Source organism: Pleurodeles waltl, chromosome 12, assembly GCF_031143425.1.
Source record: "Pleurodeles waltl isolate 20211129_DDA chromosome 12, aPleWal1.hap1.20221129, whole genome shotgun sequence".
NCBI classification, from domain to species: domain Eukaryota; kingdom Metazoa; phylum Chordata; class Amphibia; order Caudata; family Salamandridae; genus Pleurodeles; species Pleurodeles waltl.
Window position 1 is genome coordinate 78,358,006 of NC_090451.1, and position 18,708 is coordinate 78,376,713.

Sequence of the window (18,708 nt, forward strand, 5' to 3'; positions counted from 1 at the left end):
GCCAAGAGCCAGGCCCCAGGCCATCCTAGGGACTCTAGTCTCTGTGGTTTTGAAATGTGGGGGGCAGTAACCCCAGGAGACTTGCACCCTTTTTCCACTTCACCTCCTACCAGTCCAGGGGTGGTATCCTGAGACTGGCCACTCACCTTTGGGTCTGTACCCTCAGGCTGAGCAGGGGACAGGGGTGGGCTCACCCTCCTCCTGTACCTCTTGCTGGGATAAAGTACCTTCCGCCTTGGGCTGGAGTGGTACTCCCAGACAACTGAACTGTGAGGGCACTTCTGGGGGCCACCCCTCCCGGTTCCCCTGACACCTGGGGCAACTCATTCCCCAGAAGGCAGTCTATGGGCATCTGGGGACTGACTATGACCCACCTCTGGGTCACCACACCACCCCACTCTAGGGATACCAGGGCCATAGGATGGAAGAAGTCCTGCCCATGGGCTGGTGTCACCCTACACACCTGGCCGGTGTACTGCTCTGGGGAGACAAGCCTTTCCATCATCATGGTATGGCTAGCCCCACTGTCCCTCAGAGAAGTGACTGGGACCCCATTCACTGTTACCTGGTGGAAGTGACGACACCCACCTTCAGGGATCACCAACTCACCCTCTGAAGCAACCTCCCAACTAAGGGATATCATGGCATGGTCTATGACCTGCCCCTTGAGACTACATCCCCCTAAGGCCACATTAGCCACCTCAGTAGAGGGGACACCAGTGTAGGTTGCCTTAGGACAGACAGAGGCCCCTTTCATGTGTCCTAACTGGGAACACTCAAAGTACTAGGGTTGAAAATGGGATGCAGTGGGCTACCACCTACCTGAACCTCCATCCTTCCTGACAGAAGGGACCTGGGACCCTTTTTCTCCCTCCTTATCCTGGGACCTGTCTGCGTTTCCCTTGACTTTCCTCTCCTTCTTCTGGGTACCCTGCCCACCTTTGGCAGAGTCTCCCCCATAAACCTTCTTGTGGACCCTGGTACTCACCCAGTGGGCTGCCTCCATAGCAAGCTTCCTGGGGTCAGTCAGCTTACTATTAGTCAAGTGCTGGCGCAGCTCCACAAAACACAGACTAGACAAGTGCTCCCACACAATTAAGCTGTACAGCCCCTGAAAATCTGTCACATTACAGCCCTTCACCCAACCATCTAGTGCTCTGCACATTCTAACTAGGTCTGGGACTCAGTTTTCTTACGCTGCCTAAACTGATCCCTGTACTTGTCGGGAGTGAGACCATACCGAGTGAGAAGGGCCTCCTTCATGTCAGCGTACGTGAGGTTGTACCCCTTACCCAAAGCTAGAAAAGTGTCCCTCCCCTCCTCTGTGAAGTGGTTCCACAATCCTGCTCCCCAATTCTTCTCAGGGACCCCATACATGTGGATGGACGACTCATATCCCTGAAACCACCTCTGTATGTCATTTCCCTTCTTATACTCTATCCCTATGTTTTTAGGAATGTGCACAATTCTGTCTGACTGCACTGAGGAATTGCTGCCACCATCCTGGCTGGACCTGCTCCTCAAATCCAGCTCTTTCACTTTGAGCTTGTGGTCCAAAAGCATCTTCCTTTCCTCCTTGGCTCGCTGCTCCCTCTGAGCCTCCATTTGTAATCTCTCCAACTCAATCTGGTGCCTCCTGGCTTCTCTCCTGTCCTCCAGCTCCTCTGGAGTCCGTCCTTTTGATACACCACTGCTGTTTGGTACAGTGGGTACCTCCCCCTCTGGCAGCTCCTGCACCCTCAGTACATCTTCCCTGGAATTTGTGTCAGCAGACTCTCCATTTGGATCCTCAGACTGCCCACTGGCAGCTCTGCTGGCTACCCAGGCCCTCAGTGCCTTTTGTAGCTCCTCCTTTTTGTGAGGCCTCTGACCTGAACTTTGAGGTTTTTACAAACTGCCTTCAGATCTTTTACGGAATAGGTTTCCAACCTATCCTCCTCAAAAATCAAATCCTGGGATGCAACTGAAGATGCTCTGGATTGAGACATTATGTCGTTGGGGTTCACCTGAACTCAAGATCAAAAATAGGTCAAAGAGAAAAAAAATAGAAAACAAAAATCTGTATGTAGCACGTAATGGTCCGCAATATGGTAGTAGTGTACACCAATCACTGTGGGTCAAGTGCAAATGCAAGTCCTATCCTCACCGCTGACAACCAATGTTAGAAATGGGATCTCTAGTTGGCAGTCGGTTTGAACCCTGTCCAAGTAGGGACCCTCGCTCTAGTCAGGATAAGGGAGATACCCACTCAGATAACCGCTCACCCCCTTGGTAGCTTGGCACGAGCAGTCAGGCTTACCTCAGCAGCAATGTGTAAAGCATTTGCACATAACCTACAGAAACAAGTGAAAACACTACAAAAGGACACCACACAAGTTTTAGAAAAATAGCCAATATTTATCTGTGTAAAACCAGACCAAAATGATAAAAATCCAACATACAGTGTTAAACATTTGAATCTTGCAAGATTTACTAAAAAAATATAGTTCCTTGAAGTCAATAGCTCCACCTAAGGCTATCCCGGCGTTGTGATCAACAAAACCAACAGTTCAGGCCAGCCGCGGCATCGCAGGCCAGCTACGATGCCAGTAAGACCCACAAACAGTACCTTGGATTTGTAGGGTGCCGTGATCCTCGCGGTGAGCTCCGGTGAGCGGCGTCGCTGATGTCGTGGTGTTGGTTCCAGAGTCGGTGCAGGAGTGGTCGGGCCCTTGAAGTCACACGCGATGCATATCATACTCTGGGCTGAGGAAGTCAGGAGCGCTGGTGTGGATGGCGTTGGGGCTGCGGTGCAAAGTGGGATGATGTGACGTACAGTGCCCACAGGTCACAGTGCAGGCAGCGGCTCGGTGACGCATCCAGTGGCGTCGGTGAGACCAGGGCTGTGGTGTGAAGCGGGGTGGTGCAACAGGTCCACAGGTCACGGTGCAGGCAACGGCGTCGTCGTTGCGGAACCGCTGTCATCGGCAGGCCCAAGCCAACGGTGCAGGCGGTGCTTTATGACCCTCGCAAGCGGTGTCCACAGGCCACGGTGCAGGTAGGGATGCCTGGTGACGAAACTGGAGTAGATGGTGCTGGAGTCGGTGCACCGGCGCTGCGGGTCAGGGAGGGGACTGTGCTTCATGCTCCTCACAAGTGGTGTCTACAGGCCATGGTGAAGGCAGTGGTGCCGGTGTCAGCAGGAGCATCGGGGAGACCAAGGCTGCGGTGTGAGCAGGCGATGCCGGAATGCGGGACCCACAGGTCACGGTGAGAGCAGTGGGTCGGTGAAGTCATCTGATGATGGCGTCGGTGAGACCAGGGTCGCAGTGCGAAGCGGGGCTAATGCGACTCCGTGCGGTGTTGGCAGGTCACGTGCGGCCAGCAGCTTCGTTGGTGGCGTCGTAGTGGTTTCTCCTCTTGAACAGCACAAAACACACAGTTCCCAGTGCTGCAGGTTGGGGAAACTGAAGTCTTTGGTGTCCCTGAGACTTCCAACAGGAGACAAGCTCCATTCCAACCCTTTGGAGAACTTTCTCAAGCAGAACACACAGCAAAGTTCACCCTTTGCACTCTTTTCAGGCAGAAGCATAAACTGCAGGCCAGCCCAGCAAAGCAACATGCTCCTTCAGCTCTTCTCCTTGGCAGAGGTTCCTCTTGATTCCAGGAAGATTCTAAAAGTCTGGGGCTTTGGGTCTTCTTCTTATACCCTGTTCTGCCTTTGAAGTTGGCAAACTTAAAACAAAGTCTCAAGTGCTTGCAAGATCCTTCCTTGTCCAGACCAGGCCCCAGACGCACACCAGATGATCGGAGACTGCATTGTGTGAGGGCAGGCACAGTCCTTTCAGGTGTGAACGACCACTCCTCCCTCCCTTCTAGCTCAGATGGCTCATCAGGATATGCAGGCTACAACCCCGCACCCCTTTGTGTCACTGTCTAGAGAGGTGCAAAACAGCCCAACTGTCAAACTGACCCAGACAGACAATCCACAAACAGGCAGAGTCACTGAATGGTTTAAGCAAGAAAAATGCCTACTTTCTAAAAGTGGCATTTTCAAACAATTTAAAAACCAACTTCACTAAAAGATGTATTTTTGAATTGTGAGTTCAGAGATCCTAAACTCCAAATTTGTATCTGCTCTCAAAGGGAATCTGCACTTTAAGGATATTTAAAGGCAACCCCCATGTTAATCTATGAGAGAGATAGGCCTTGCACAGTGAAAAACGAATTTGGCAGTATTTCACTGTTAGGACATATAAAACACACATGTAAATGTCCTACCTTAAACATACACTGCACCCTGCCCCTGGGCCTACCTATGGCCTACCTTAGGGGTGCCTGATAGGTAGTAAAAGGGAAGGTTTAGGCCTGGCAAGTGTGTACACTTGACAAGTCGAATTGCTCGGAAGAGACTTCTACTATGATGTGTTGGAGAATATGAATTTCATTCCAAAAAGTACTGAGGTCGTGTTAATCCAAGGCCCAAAGAGCCACCTACTTGTCCAGAGGAAAGGAACCCACCTATTAGCTTCTCCAGGGAAAGGAAGAAGCCGTGAACAAGACTCTTCGGAGTAGAAATGCGTTGGTTGATATTTGTTGCTATTGATTAAAATACTGGTAATTATTTCTGGAGAAACGGAGTGCAGTGGTTTCTTTTTTGGATCTATTATATATATATATATATATATATATATATATATATATTATATATCACGTGGTGTGACTTTTATGCCTTTACCCTTCATTTCTTAAATGCTGAAAATAAGCAGTAATATGGATGACAATCAGGTTCGCGAGTTTTAAACCATTCTCGAGCCTGAAAAAAGAAGCCCAAATGTTTTTAATAATAAAGCATATGTTTCCCGGTTTTAATAAACTAATTGTTATGCTCACTGCACATCCTTTGTTGTTTAGCAGAAAAGAACTGCAAAAACGTGACTTCTGCCGGGTGAGTGAAGACATCCCTGGGAAGCAGCCGTTTCCCCCAGCCTGCTTGGATCACTTGTTTGAAGTTGTGTTCATATTACGTGTCAACGGGCAATTACAAAAGTTGGCGCAAGAGTGTCTCGGAAGTTGCTAGAACTGTTTATTTTTCCCTTCCCATACTGCCTGGCTGTGAGGTCTCCTCTTTGGCTGTTGGTTTTGGATACCAAAAGCTAGCTCACAGTTTGGCCTTTGAGGCGCATTTATGATGACACAGTGACCTGCAGCGCGTCTACTTGCGTTATTTCGCGCCTTCTTTGTGCCTCCGCCCCAGCTGTACAGACCGGCCCACGTGCTCTTCCCAGCCCCCACACCCCGCACACATGCACTATTCAAATTCCACATAATGAGGTCCTGTGTTTGTGTATGTGAACCGCATGTACAGACAGCTGCCGGAGCACAATGGAGCCCGTTTACTAGCCCAGGGGCGACCGTGAGCATCCGCGGCGAGCAGGTGCTTCGAAAAAACTGCTGTGGCCTGAGCAGTCACTGTCTGTGCTCTGGTTGATCGCAAGAGAGTCATTGACGGGCCAGCGCTGTGTCTGCGCCTGTCCACGAGAGTACACGTCCCGGATCGCAAAGCAAAAAGTTAACTAAACTAACTACTCACAGCTGCGCCTCAAAATGGCGCCGAAATGTGTGGGGGCGGGGGTGCACAGATAAAACCGGTGTGGCCCCATACAATTAAGATTATGTGTATTTTATTGTATATATATATACAAGTTAAATATATATTACACCACAAATGCACATCTTAATGATTGTCTGTGTATACCAGTTTTATCTGCACCACCACCCCAAACCCTCCCCCTCCCCCCATATAGTTTCCCATGTCCATTTGTAATGAGCTGCTGCAGTCCAGGTTTTTAGGTTTTGCCTGAACTGCGTACATGCAGTGAAATCTGTTAACAAAAAAAAGTTTAAAACAAGCTTAGCACCCACACATAACTTAGAATTACTTGCCATTGTTGGCTGTGATGTCACCCTCGTACCTAGCTTCTTATTGGTCAGCATCCCTTCCTCCTGGGGCTTCATGTTTGTCCTGTGGAACATGGACCTTCTTGTCTGCGTCCAGTGTCCTTCCAATGGCATTTACAGGTACTTTTACATGCAGTTTTTTAGAGTGCACATGTCCGCAGTTCCCCTCACTCACCCCACCCTTCTCCTGGTGTTGCTGTCCCCCTCCCTCGTGTTGCTTTCACCTCACCCGCCTCTCTCTGTCCATTGTTTATTTTCCACCCAATTCTGGGACTTGTACTGGTTCTATAATAGAACAGAAAAACACATACACCCACCACACACACACACCATTGCTCAGTGGATTCTGAAGAGAGAGGCCAAACATGACATGAGCACATATTCTGAACCCCTTAATGACCCACAGAAGGGCTCTAAGAGAAATCTGCACTGCCTTCGGCCTGAACTGCACAGCTCTTAATCAGGAAGCCGTCATAAACACCCACCCACAGCGTGAACTCTCACAGATTCATAGAGGTGACTCTTTTCATAGTAATATAGTACGCTGCATAAAAACAACTACAGAAACACATCCTGGAAAAAGCGAACACTCCTAGGAAATACAAGACTAAATAAAACATGAAATGTAAACAAGAACATCACTATTCCTAGACTGAGGGGGCAGTGTCTGTTTATCCAGCCTGACTGTGTCTGTTGGCCCGTGGTGGCATAAGGGGGCCCCCGAACAGTTATGGATAGGGCACTGGCCTCACCGGCAACCACCCCAGAGAGGACACTGGGCAGCAGAGAGCTTTCTAGATGCTGAGAAGGCAAATTTACTGTTCTAACTTCAATCCAGGTGTATGTAGGGCAAAGTTAAAAATGTCACAAGTATTAAAAAAGGTTTAGAATGTTAGACATTTGCCCTTACGGTGCTATTCAAAACAAAAGGTTCTGTGATGTGACTGTATGTCATGAAGAAACAACCTTCCTAGGGGTTCCTTTAACAGAACAAAAATAATGGGGATGAGGAGGATTAAAGGTCCAGTGTATACCCTCCAATACATGTGACTTATAAAGTGATACACTGTTCCTAAGAGATAAGGGTGAACTAAGGAAAGTACTCTAGGATCCTAATTAATAGGAGCAAGAGTCCTCACACACCCAAATGGGTGTCATGCTTCATCATCGGACAAGCTCCTCGTCAGACCGGCGCTGCAATGTCTGACGGGCACCACCCATAGGGGGGGCTCTTTGCCGGAGATCTTTTTCGATGATGCCTCACTGTCCCGCAAATGAGTAGGGAGGAAGAAGAGGGGAGAGTTCAAAAAAAGATGGAAAAATAGAAATAAAATTGGCTCAGGACCCTTGATAAATGCTGATTTTATTCTATTTGTGTAGGGTAAAGGCCAAGGTTAAAATAACAGAGAAAGTGAGGTAGAGGTAATGCTCAACCACTTTCAAACTACGTGTCTAATGGTAGGGTCAGGACACTGTGAGACCCTACCTCAAAATGGGGTCGACATGTTTTGCGTCCCGGTGGTCCAGGATGGATCCAGTGACGCTTCTTCAGGACCTAGTGTAAAAGAACTTCTCCAATTTTAAAGCTAAATTTAGCTGTTATATAGTGTTGCTAATAGTCAAAAAAAGTAATCGTCAGTCACTTACACAAGTCTATTGTGACCAAGTGTATAGTTCCTAATCGTCACCCTGAAAAAATATCAAATATCAAACATAAGTTATATCCCAAGAAATGTTCTCGAGGCAAACGAAGCAGAATGAACAACAAACTGTGTGGCACACAGTGGTAGTGTATGTGATCGCACAGCCATGCTTAAGTATACAAAAATTATGCTTACCCTCCCAGATTGAGTAGGGGCTTCATGGGATCACGCGGGCCATAAGCCAGATCAGCACAACATACTCTTTGTCATGTCAGAAATAAAAAATGAGGGAACAGTTATAAACATTGTAAGGTATGTCATGCCCTTCACCCAATGGAGAAAAGAAAAAACGAAAAAACACGAAAAAAACAATAGATATTTATGAGTATCACAAGTCAAATCAGAAGAGAGTTCCCTCTGTAGAAAGACATCTTATTCATTTGGTGGTAATGAAAGGAACACTTATTAATGGTGGTTATACTTCAAGTGCATGGGTTTTCAGTGAAGTTGAAACAGTTACTAAATGTCCATAAGTGGTGTTCCTACCTAATCGTGGAACAGACAAATAGTAGATCCACTGTACAGTTAGACTGGTAGTCGTGCATGCCTATTTGCTGCCGGTTCGTTGAAAAACATAAGAAACGGAAGCCTGACAAAAAAAACTTTTTCTCATCAATACGGGCAAAGGGAGCCAACTGCCGCACACATGCCAGAATAACATTCAAACAGCGCGTAAAAGCGCACTTACTTGTTTTGGATCTGGTGGAGGGCGGCTCAACCTACCCCACGGACGCGCTCCCGGATATTAGCTGGAAGCGCGAGCCCAGGGTTTAAGAATACGTCGTCCTGCGCGCGCGATCGGAGATCGCTGTCTGCGTTGCTAAGGGACGCGGGTGTGTCCCGGAAGCGACGTACAAAGAAATAGCCGACGGACTCATAGAGAGTCCGGCTCTGATATGGCGGCCATCTTAAAGGGGACAGAATAGAAATTATCTATTTGTCACAACAGACAGTCGAAGAACGGTTTCAACATATAACCAGGATGACTTCAATGCGCCTAATTGGTTCCTTTATATAAAAACCAACGGAAGGGGTAAAGACCTATTTCATCGTTTGAGGTCAATTTCTCGTGATGATTGGTGATTACATAATGCAGTAGAGACATTGTTATTTGAAAAAACTTTTAGAAACGGTTACAATGTGCCTCATTTGATACATTTACATTAGACATCGGGAGAAGGGATATGTTCTCAATTCATAGTCTATCACCAGTTGTCGACTAGTGTTTCTTATACTGGTTAGTGATAACTAAATGTCAAAAAATAGACTAATTAGTACAAAAGTACTTGCCTCATTGAAAAGTCACTATGCCTATCATGTGTTTCAAGAGGAGAGACTCATCCAAGGGATATCATCATTCAGTCCCCTCTGATGGGTCCCAAGTCTAAATACCCAGCGCTGCTCTAGTTCAAAGAGGGGCCTAGCCTCCTTGTGAGCACATGTCTGTAATACAACCCACCACATGTCATCAGGGCTGTGTTGTGTTTCAATATAATGCATGCTAAGTTTGGTAGTGGCTCGTCCGCAGCGGATGTTACTGCGGTGTTCATTAATTCTAAGTTTAACCGCTCTTGTGGTCATCCCAACATATTGTAAGTTACATGGGCAAGTTATTAAATATACACAATATTTAGTGTTGCAATTAGTGTGCTTAAGTAAACGCCAGTTGCCAATAGGTGCTAAATCCAATGAATCTAGTTGTTTCGTGAGTGAGCATACATTGCAGCTACCACAAGGGAAATGGCCAGTCACTGGTGGTAGTCCCCAGAGGGTCCCTTGCTTGTTGGGCGGGGACCGAGGTTTGGGTCGAGTGTGGACCAGTATATCTTTAAGATTTGTAGTCCTTTTAAAGGCAAATACAGGTTTCGAGACATTCACACCACCACTGCAAAGGATATCCCATCTGTGGTTGATGATTTTCTTGATGGTATTAGACAATGGTGTGAAAGTGCTGACACAGGTCAGTTTATTTTCTGAATATCGAGGTGCCGGATGCAATAGTGAGTCTCTGTCACTATATTTGGCTCGCTTGTAAGCTGTATGTACCACTCTGGTGGGGTAGTGACGGTCGCTTAGTTTATGTCTTAATTCAGTAGCTTGTATATCAAACGAGCTGGTACTACTGCAATTGCGACGTAGCCGTAAAAATTGGCCAAAGGGTAAATTGTCTCTAAGTGCTTTAGGATGAAAACTATCGTACAATAATAAACTGTTGCGATCTGTCATCTTTTTATATGTATGGGTCTCCAATTTCCCTCCAACGATACTGATCATCAGATCTAAAAACGGGATCGTGGTTGTTGAAACTGATGATGTGAAATGTAGAAAGGGGTTCAAATTATTGACCCAAGTTGTAAAGGCTGTTACCTCCTCGGTAGGGCCCTGCCAGATGACCAGGATGTCGTCAATGTAACGACGCCATAATTTAATATTGTCAAAAAAAGGGTTCGACTCAGGCAGTATGAATTGTTTCTCAAAATCATACATGTAGAGACACGCTAAACTGGGAGCAAAGGTACTACCCATTGAGGTACCTCGAATCTGGTGGAATAACAGGTCTTCAAACTGAAAGAAATTTTCTGTCATAGCTAAATTGGCACAGTGCATAATAAAGTGCACGGGGGTAGCCGGGAGCGCGTCCGTGGGGTAGGTTGAGCCGCCCTCCACCAGATCCAAAACAAGTAAGTGCGCTTTTACGCGCTGTTTGAATGTTATTCTGGCATGTGTGCGGCAGTTGGCTCCCTTTGCCCGTATTGATGAGAAAAAGGTTTTTTTGTCAGGCTTCCGTTTCTTATGTTTTTCAACGAACCGGCAGCAAATAGGCATGCACGACTACCAGTCTAACTGTACAGTGGATCTACTATTTGTCTGTTCCACGATTAGGTAGGAACACCACTTATGGACATTTAGTAACTGTTTCAACTTCACTGAAAACCCATGCACTTGAAGTATAACCACCATTAATAAGTGTTCCTTTCATTACCACCAAATGAATAAGATGTCTTTCTACAGAGGGAACTCTCTTCTGATTTGACTTGTGATACTCATAAATATCTATTGTTTTTTTCGTGTTTTTTCGTTTTTTCTTTTCTCCATTGGGTGAAGGGCATGACATACCTTACAATGTTTATAACTGTTCCCTCATTTTTAATTTCTGACATGACAAAGAGTATGTTGTGCTGATCTGGCTTATGGCCCGCGTGATCCCATGAAGCCCCTACTCAATCTGGGAGGGTAAGCATAATTTTTGTATACTTAAGCATGGCTGTGCGATCACATACACTACCACCGTGTGCCACACAGTTTGTTGTTCATTCTGCTTCGTTTGCCTCGAGAAAATTTCTTGGGATATAACTTATGTTTGATATTTGATATTTTTTCAGGGTGACGATTAGGAACTATACACTTGGTCACAATAGACTTGTGTAAGTGACTGACGATTACTTTTTTTGACTATTAGCAACACTATATAACAGCTAAATTTAGCTTTAAAATTGGAGAAGTTCTTTTACACTAGGTCCTGAAGAAGCGTCACTGGATCCATCCTGGACCACCGGGACGCGAAACATGTCGACCCCATTTTGAGGTAGGGTCTCACAGTGTCCTGACCCTACCATTAGACACGTAGTTTGAAAGTGGTTGAGCATTACCTCTACCTCACTTTCTCTGTTATTTTAACCTTGGCCTTTACCCTACACAAATAGAATAAAATCAGCATTTATCAAGGGTCCTGAGCCAATTTTATTTCTATTTTTCCATCTTTTTTTTAACTCTCCCCTCTTCTTCCTCCCTACTCATTTGCGGGACAGTGAGGCATCATCGAAAAAGATCTCCGGCAAAGAGCCCCCCCTATGGGTGGTGCCCGTCAGACATTGCAGCGCCGGTCTGACGAGGAGCTTGTCCGATGATGAAGCATGACACCCATTTGGGTGTGTGAGTTCCTTTAACAGAGCCTTGTTTTCAGGTGGAATACCAAGACTGAAAGCCTGAGAATGCCCGATATTGATAATTGAAAATGCAGCACAACTTATTCAGTCTATGGGGGCCATACAGTAAACCTACTTCCAGCAACTAGCCAGGACGTGGCAAAAGACTGGAAGCCTAACCCCATCGCAGATCCAAAATCTGGGTTGGTAGAGATTTGGCCGGGAATTCAAGACAGTCATGCGCATGATTAGGACAAAATGCAGGGGAGAATCCGTTCGACACAGGAGGCATACTAAGCTCCAGGATGGTTGCAAATATTATCAGACGCTTGAAAACTGATGGGGCCCGAGCCCGAACAGCCTACCAGTGAGTCTATTTAAATGTGCCTACTCCAGCTGGGCGAGTCTGTTGACTCCACTTTTTAATCATGCCTTTAAAACTGCTTGTAGGAAAGTACCATCTTGCCTGGCATGTTACCCCCATATTTCACTGTATATATGTTGTTTTAGTTGTATGTGTCACTGGGACCCTGCCAGCCAGGGCCCCAGTGCTCATAAGTGTGCCCTGTATGTGTTACCTGTGTTATGACTAACTGTCTCACTGAGGCTCTCGTAACCAGAACCTCAGTGGTTATGCTCTCTCATTTCTTTCCAAATTGTCACTAACAGGCTAGTGACCAATTTACATTGGCATACTGGAACACCCTTATAATTCCCTAGTATATGGTACTGAGGTACCCAGGGTATTGGGGTTCCAGGAGATCCCTATGCGCTGCAGCATTTCTTGTGCCACCCATAGGGAGCTCTGACAATTCTTACACAGGCCTGCCACTGCAGCCTGAGTGAAATAACGTCCACGTTATTTCACAGCCATTTACCACTGCACTTAAGTAACTTATAAGTCACCTATATGTCTAACCTTTACCTGGTAAAGGTTGGGTGCTAAGTTACTTAGTGTGTGGGCACCCTGGCACTAGCCAAGGTGCCCCCACATTATTCAGGGCAAATTCCCTGGACTGTGAGTGCGGGGACACCATTACACGCGTGCACTATACATATGTCACGACCTATGTATAGCTTCACAATGGTAACTCCGAATATGGCCATGTAACATGTCTAAGATCATGGAATTGCCCCCCCCAATGCCATCCTGGCATTGGTGAGACAATCCCATGATCCCCCGGGTCTCTAGCACAGACCCGGGTACTTCCAAACTACCTTTCCCGGGGTTTCACTGCAGCTGCTGTTGCTGCCAACCCCTCAGACAGGTTTCTGCCCTCCTGGGGGTCCAGCCAGGCTTGGCCCAGGAAGGCAGATCAAAGGACTTCCTCAGAGAGAGGGTGTTACACCCTCTCCCTTTGGAAAAAGGTGTCAGGGCTGGGGAGGAGTAGCCTCCCCCAGCCTCTGGAAATGCTTTGATAGGCACAGATGGTGCCCATCTCTGTATAAGCCAGTCTACACCGGTTCAAGGATCCCCCAGCCCTGCTCTGGCGCGAAACTGGACAAAGGAAAGGGGAGTGACCACTCCCATGACCTGTACCTCCCCTGGGAGGTGCCCAGAGCTCCTCCAGTGTGCTCCAGACCTCTGCCATCTTGGAAACAGAGGTGCTGCTGGCACACTGGACTGCTCTGAGTGGCCAGGGCCAGCAGGTGACGTCAGAGACTCCTTCTGATAGGCTCCTCCAGGTGTTGCTAGCCTATCCTCTCTCCTAAGTAGCCAAACCTCCTTTTCTGGCTATTTAGGGTCTCTGCTTTGGGGAATTCTTTAGATAACGAATGCAAGAGCTCATCAGAGTTCCTCTGCATCTCTCTCTTCACCTTCTGCCAAGGAATCGACTGCTGACCGCGCTGGAAGCCTGCAAAACTGCAACAAAGTAGCAAAGACGACTACTGCGACCTTGTAACGCTGATCCTGACGCCTTCTCGACTGTTTTCATGGTGGTGCATGCTGTGGGGGTAGTCTGCCTCCTCTCTGCACTAGAAGCGGCGAAGAAATCTCCTGTGGGTCGACAGAATCTTCCCCCTGCAACCGCAGGCACCAAAGAACTGCTTCACCGGTCCTCTGGGTCTCCTCTCAGCACGACGAGCGAGGTCCATTGAACTCAGCAACTCTGTCCAAGTGACTCCCACAGTCCAGTGACTCTTCAGTCCAAGTTTGGTGGAGGTAAGTCCTTGCCTCCCCACGCTAGACTGCATTGCTGGGTACCGCGTGATTTGCAGCTGCTCCGGCTCCTGTGCACTCTTCCAGGATTTCCTTTGTGCACAGCCAAGCCTGGGTCCCCGGCACTCTAACCTCCAGTGCACGACCTCCTGAGTTGTCCTCCGACATCGTGGGACCTTCCTTTGTGACTTTGGGTTCACTCCGGTTCACTCCACTTCGTAGTGCCTGTTCTGGCACTTCTGCGGGTGCTGCCTGCTTCTGAGTGGGCTCTTTGTCTTGCTGGACGCCCCCTCTGTCTCCTCACCCAATTGGCGACATCCTGGTCCCTCCTGGGCCACAGCAGCATCCAAAAACCCTAACCGCGACCCTTGCAGCTAGCAAGGCTTCTTTGCGGTCTTTCTGCACGAAAACACCTCTGCAAGCTTCTTCACGACGTGGGACATCCATCCTCCAAAGGGGAAGTTTCTAGCCCTCTTCGTTCTTGCAGAATCCACAGCTTCTACCATCCAGTTGCAGCTTCTTTGCACCCACAGCTGGCATTTCCTGGGCATCTGCCCAGTCCTAACTTGATCGTGACTCTTGGACTTGGTCCTCTTGTTCCACAGGTACTCTCGTCTGGAAATCCATCATTGTTGCATTGCTGGTGTTGGTCTTTCTTGCAGAATTCCCCTATCACGACTTCTGTGCTCTCTGGGGAACTTAGGTGCACTTTGCACCCACTTTTCAGGGTCTTGGGGTGGGCTATTTTTCTAACCCTCACTGTTTTCTTACAGTCCCAGCGACCCTCTACAAGCTCACATAGGTTTGGGGTCCATTCGTGGTTCGCATTCCACTTCTAGAGTATATGGTTTGTGTTGCCCCTATCCCTATGTGCTCCCATTGCATTCTATTGTGACTATACATTGTTTGCACTGTTTTCTATTGCTATTACTGCATATTTTGGTATTGTGCACATATATCTTGTGTATATTTGCTATCCTCATACTGAGGGTACTCACTGAGATACTTTTGGCATATTGTCATAAAAATAAAGTACCTTTATTTTTAGTTTATCTGTGTATTGTGTTTTCTTATGATATTGTGCATATGACACCAGTGGTATAGTAGGAGCTTTACACGCCTCCTAGTTCAGCCTAAGCTGCTCTGCTAAGCTACCTTTTCTATCAGCCTAAGCTGCTAGACACCCCTCTACACTAATAAGGGATACCTGGACCTGGTGCAAGGTGTAAGTACCCCTTGGTACCCACTACAAGCCAGGCCAGCCTCCTACACTGCTATCATTCCAGAAGCCAGGAAAGGGTCCATTCTATGCCCAACATTTTAAAAGGGAGATTGGACTATAGCCTCAAATTACCGTCCACTAGCATTATTGGATATTGAAGCAAAAGTTTATGCTTCGACCCTGCTGGATCAGTTAGAAGTTTGGGTAAGAAATGAGGGTATTTTTGTCATTCCAGCAGGGCATAAACTGTAGATAATATTCTAGCACTATCTTTCCTCAGACATCAAGCTCAACAAAAAAATGGGTTACCTCTCTTTTGCTGCTTTATAAATTATAGTGCAGCATTTGACAGGGTGACCTGGAGCATACCCCTAACCTCTTAAGAGAAGTAAGCTCCTTGTATATGGAGACATGGGTTCGGTGAAAACCAGTCCTTGCATGATTACATGTAAAATTTACACAATTTGTGGACTAAAGCATGGCTGTGTTTTGGCCCCTCTGCTCTTTAACCTCCACACAGCTGATTTAGTTAAATCACTGCATTACAGCTCTCTAGTCCTTCCTAAGTTAGGAAACATCAAGCAGCAAACAATACAATATTCAGATGATATGTGATTATGGGACACACAAAATCAGGAATGCAACGGGCAGTGGGTGCCCTGAACAGATTTAATGAGGCAAATGATTAACAGGTTAATCAGAACAAAACAAAAGTCCTGATCTTTGGAGATACCGCTGCAAGAAAATGGCAATGTGGTCTTGGGCAGCATGATAATCAGCACATCGAGGAACTATAATTACCTGGGTGTTTGATTTAGTGAAAATGGTAGAGCAGCTACCACAATTACATCTGGAATTGATAATTGAATCACTTCCTAAGCAGCACATCTGCAGCCCCCACTTTAAAAGTAATGAAGGTGATGCTACTCCCAGCATTACAGTATGGTCATCACGCATACCAAGGAGCACTGGATTCAACCTTGGGGCGAATTCACAATACAGCATATAAAAAAAACGCTTGAACAACTGAGATACACACACCGCACAGACTAAGGTTGGAACTGGGGCTAGTAAATCAATCATTAGAATGAAAAGCTTCCCAGTTGAAATTCTACATTAGAACTAGGCCTGGGGTGGAGTTTGTGTAGCCGCTCTACGCGGAACTCCGCAAAGTCGCTAAAAAACTCAGTTGCACTATGTGGAGTTCCACTAGCGGGCGGAGCTTCTTGCCGCCCCTGTTCACGTGACGTTTAACGTCACTGTCAATGCAAAGTATGTCCTTCCGTTGGAATTCTCACACAAATGGCACCAAGACATGGGCGTGGCCATCTTGTTTTTTGCTTGTTATGGTGTTGGGGCCTGGTTTTATCTCCTTCTATATCTGTCCCATCCCTTGGTATAGCTTTACTTGTAATTTGTGTTCTAAAGGAATTTGTTTTTACAGTTCACTACATTTTCTTGATGTTTTGTTTTGTAAATTTGCAATATTAATTTTAATCACTATGTTAATGTTAAGTGGCCTAGTCTGCTAATGGAATAGGCTTTCAAGCTGTAGGCCCAGTACTAGTCATGGGTGCATGATGAAACAACTGTTTGTGGTGTCTGTTGAACCGAAACACCATGGATGGCATTGGATTAACTATAACAAAATGTTGTTAGGTGGTATTTCAATTTTTTTTCTGCAAACAGTGTATGGTGGGGTAATACTTGATGCTTTTGTATGATGTGTGTTGTTGTAAAAGTTTAGCCCCTTTAATTTTCATTTTTGGAATTACTGACTTAATGCTGTTTTTTCTCCTGTACCAATGCCTTCTTTGTCTGGCCAGTGCATGCGATAGTTTGTCATAGGCCACCAGCTGTCTATGTACCCCATGCCATGTGGACAGGGGCCCTTTTTGTATAGTCAATTATAGTCCTATACCTATATGAGTTTTTGGTATTCATCCTGCTTGTTGTTTGACAATGTGGCTGTTGGCCCTTTTGTGTGGGCAGCCAGTAGGCCTGCATGTGTTCTTCTTTGTTGTGGTGGTCATGTCTCCTTGCTGGTTGTTGTTTGACCATGTGGTTTTTGGCCATTTGTGTAGGCAGCCAGTCTGCTTTTAGGCCTGCATGTGTTCTTCTTTGCTGTGGTGGCCATGCCTCCTTGCTGGTTGTTGTTTGACCATGTGGCTGGCGGTCATTTTGTGTAAGCAGCCAGTGCGCTTTTAGGCCTGCATGAGTTCTTCTTTGTTGTGGTGACAATGACTCCTTGCTGGTTGTTGTTTGACCATGTGACCAGCGGCCATTTTGTGTGTTATGCTTCAGGCCTAGTAGGTCAATGCTTATTACTAAATATACTGTATGAGCAGTGTGTTACATTTTATGATATACATTTTTTGGATTTTTCACCCGCACCACTCCTTGCCTCCCAAATCCCTGTGGTTTTTCATGGTAGTCTCCTTCCCCTAGTACATCAGCAATTGAATTCAATTTTTTTAAATGTTATTCTTTTTTGTTATCATTTGTTTCACTAACTTTATTTGATTTAATTTTATTATAATAATAATATAATAATAATATTGAATTCTTTTTTCTTGGTTTTAGATTTACTTTTTTTAAATAAATTAAAAATATTAAAAAAAATTATATGTTTTTATTTTTATTTTTTTTCTATTTTCCCCATTAGCCCCAGGTCTGCCATGGGTGTACAGTAGTGCTACATTACGTTATTCAAGGACTATTCCATTTGTCACCAGCACCTCCCTGAGTGCCACATGCCAACTTGATGCACATAAAGCTAACAGTTATATTCTGTATGTTGTATTTGTTGCTCTTTGTTATGCTTTATGATATTGAAAGTTAATGTTGGTGTGGTTTTATGAATGGATACACTGTATTATTTCATGATTATTTATAGGTTAACTAACCATTAAATGATACTGTTTCTACTACTAATGCAACTGCAACAATGCCACGTTTCACTGATTCTTCTTGCACGTTTGCTTTTAGATGCACGAAGAGAAAGAGACATCACCCACAGTACTGCCAGACAGAAGACCTGTGCTCAATATGATGCGTGACCACACTCACGACCACACAGATATCTCTGAAACCTCGGCTTCATCCTGGACTCCGCCCTCACCATGTCCAAACAGGTCAGCGCCGTCTCCTCCTCCTGTTTCAACACCCTTCGAATGCTCCGCAGAATCTTCAAGTGGATTCCAACAGAAACCAGAAAGACGGTGACCCAGGCCCTCGTCAGCAGCAGACTTGACTACGGCAACGCACTCTACACAGGCATCCCAACCAAAGACATCAAACGACTCCAACGTATCCAAAATGCCTCCGCCCGACTGATCCTCGACATACCCCGCCGAAGTCACATCTCCCCTCACCTAAAGGAACTCCACTGGCTCCCGGTAGACAAGAGGATCACCTTTAAACTCCTGACCCACGCTCACAAGGCACTTCACAACACCGGACCCTCCTACCTCAACACCAGACTTAACTTCTACACTCCAACACGTCAACTCCGATCCGCCAACCTCGCCCTCGCCATCGTACCCCGAATCCAGCGCAAGACATCCGGCGGCAGATCCTTCTCCTTCCTCGCCGCCAAGACCTGGAACTCTCTCCCCACATCTCTTCGCCAGACCCAGGACCTCCTCGCATTCAGAAGGCTCCTCAAGACCTGGCTCTTCGACCGCTAAATCAGCAGCGCTCCCCCCCCCCCCCCTCAGCGCCTCGAAACCCTGACGGGTACATAGCGCGCTTTAT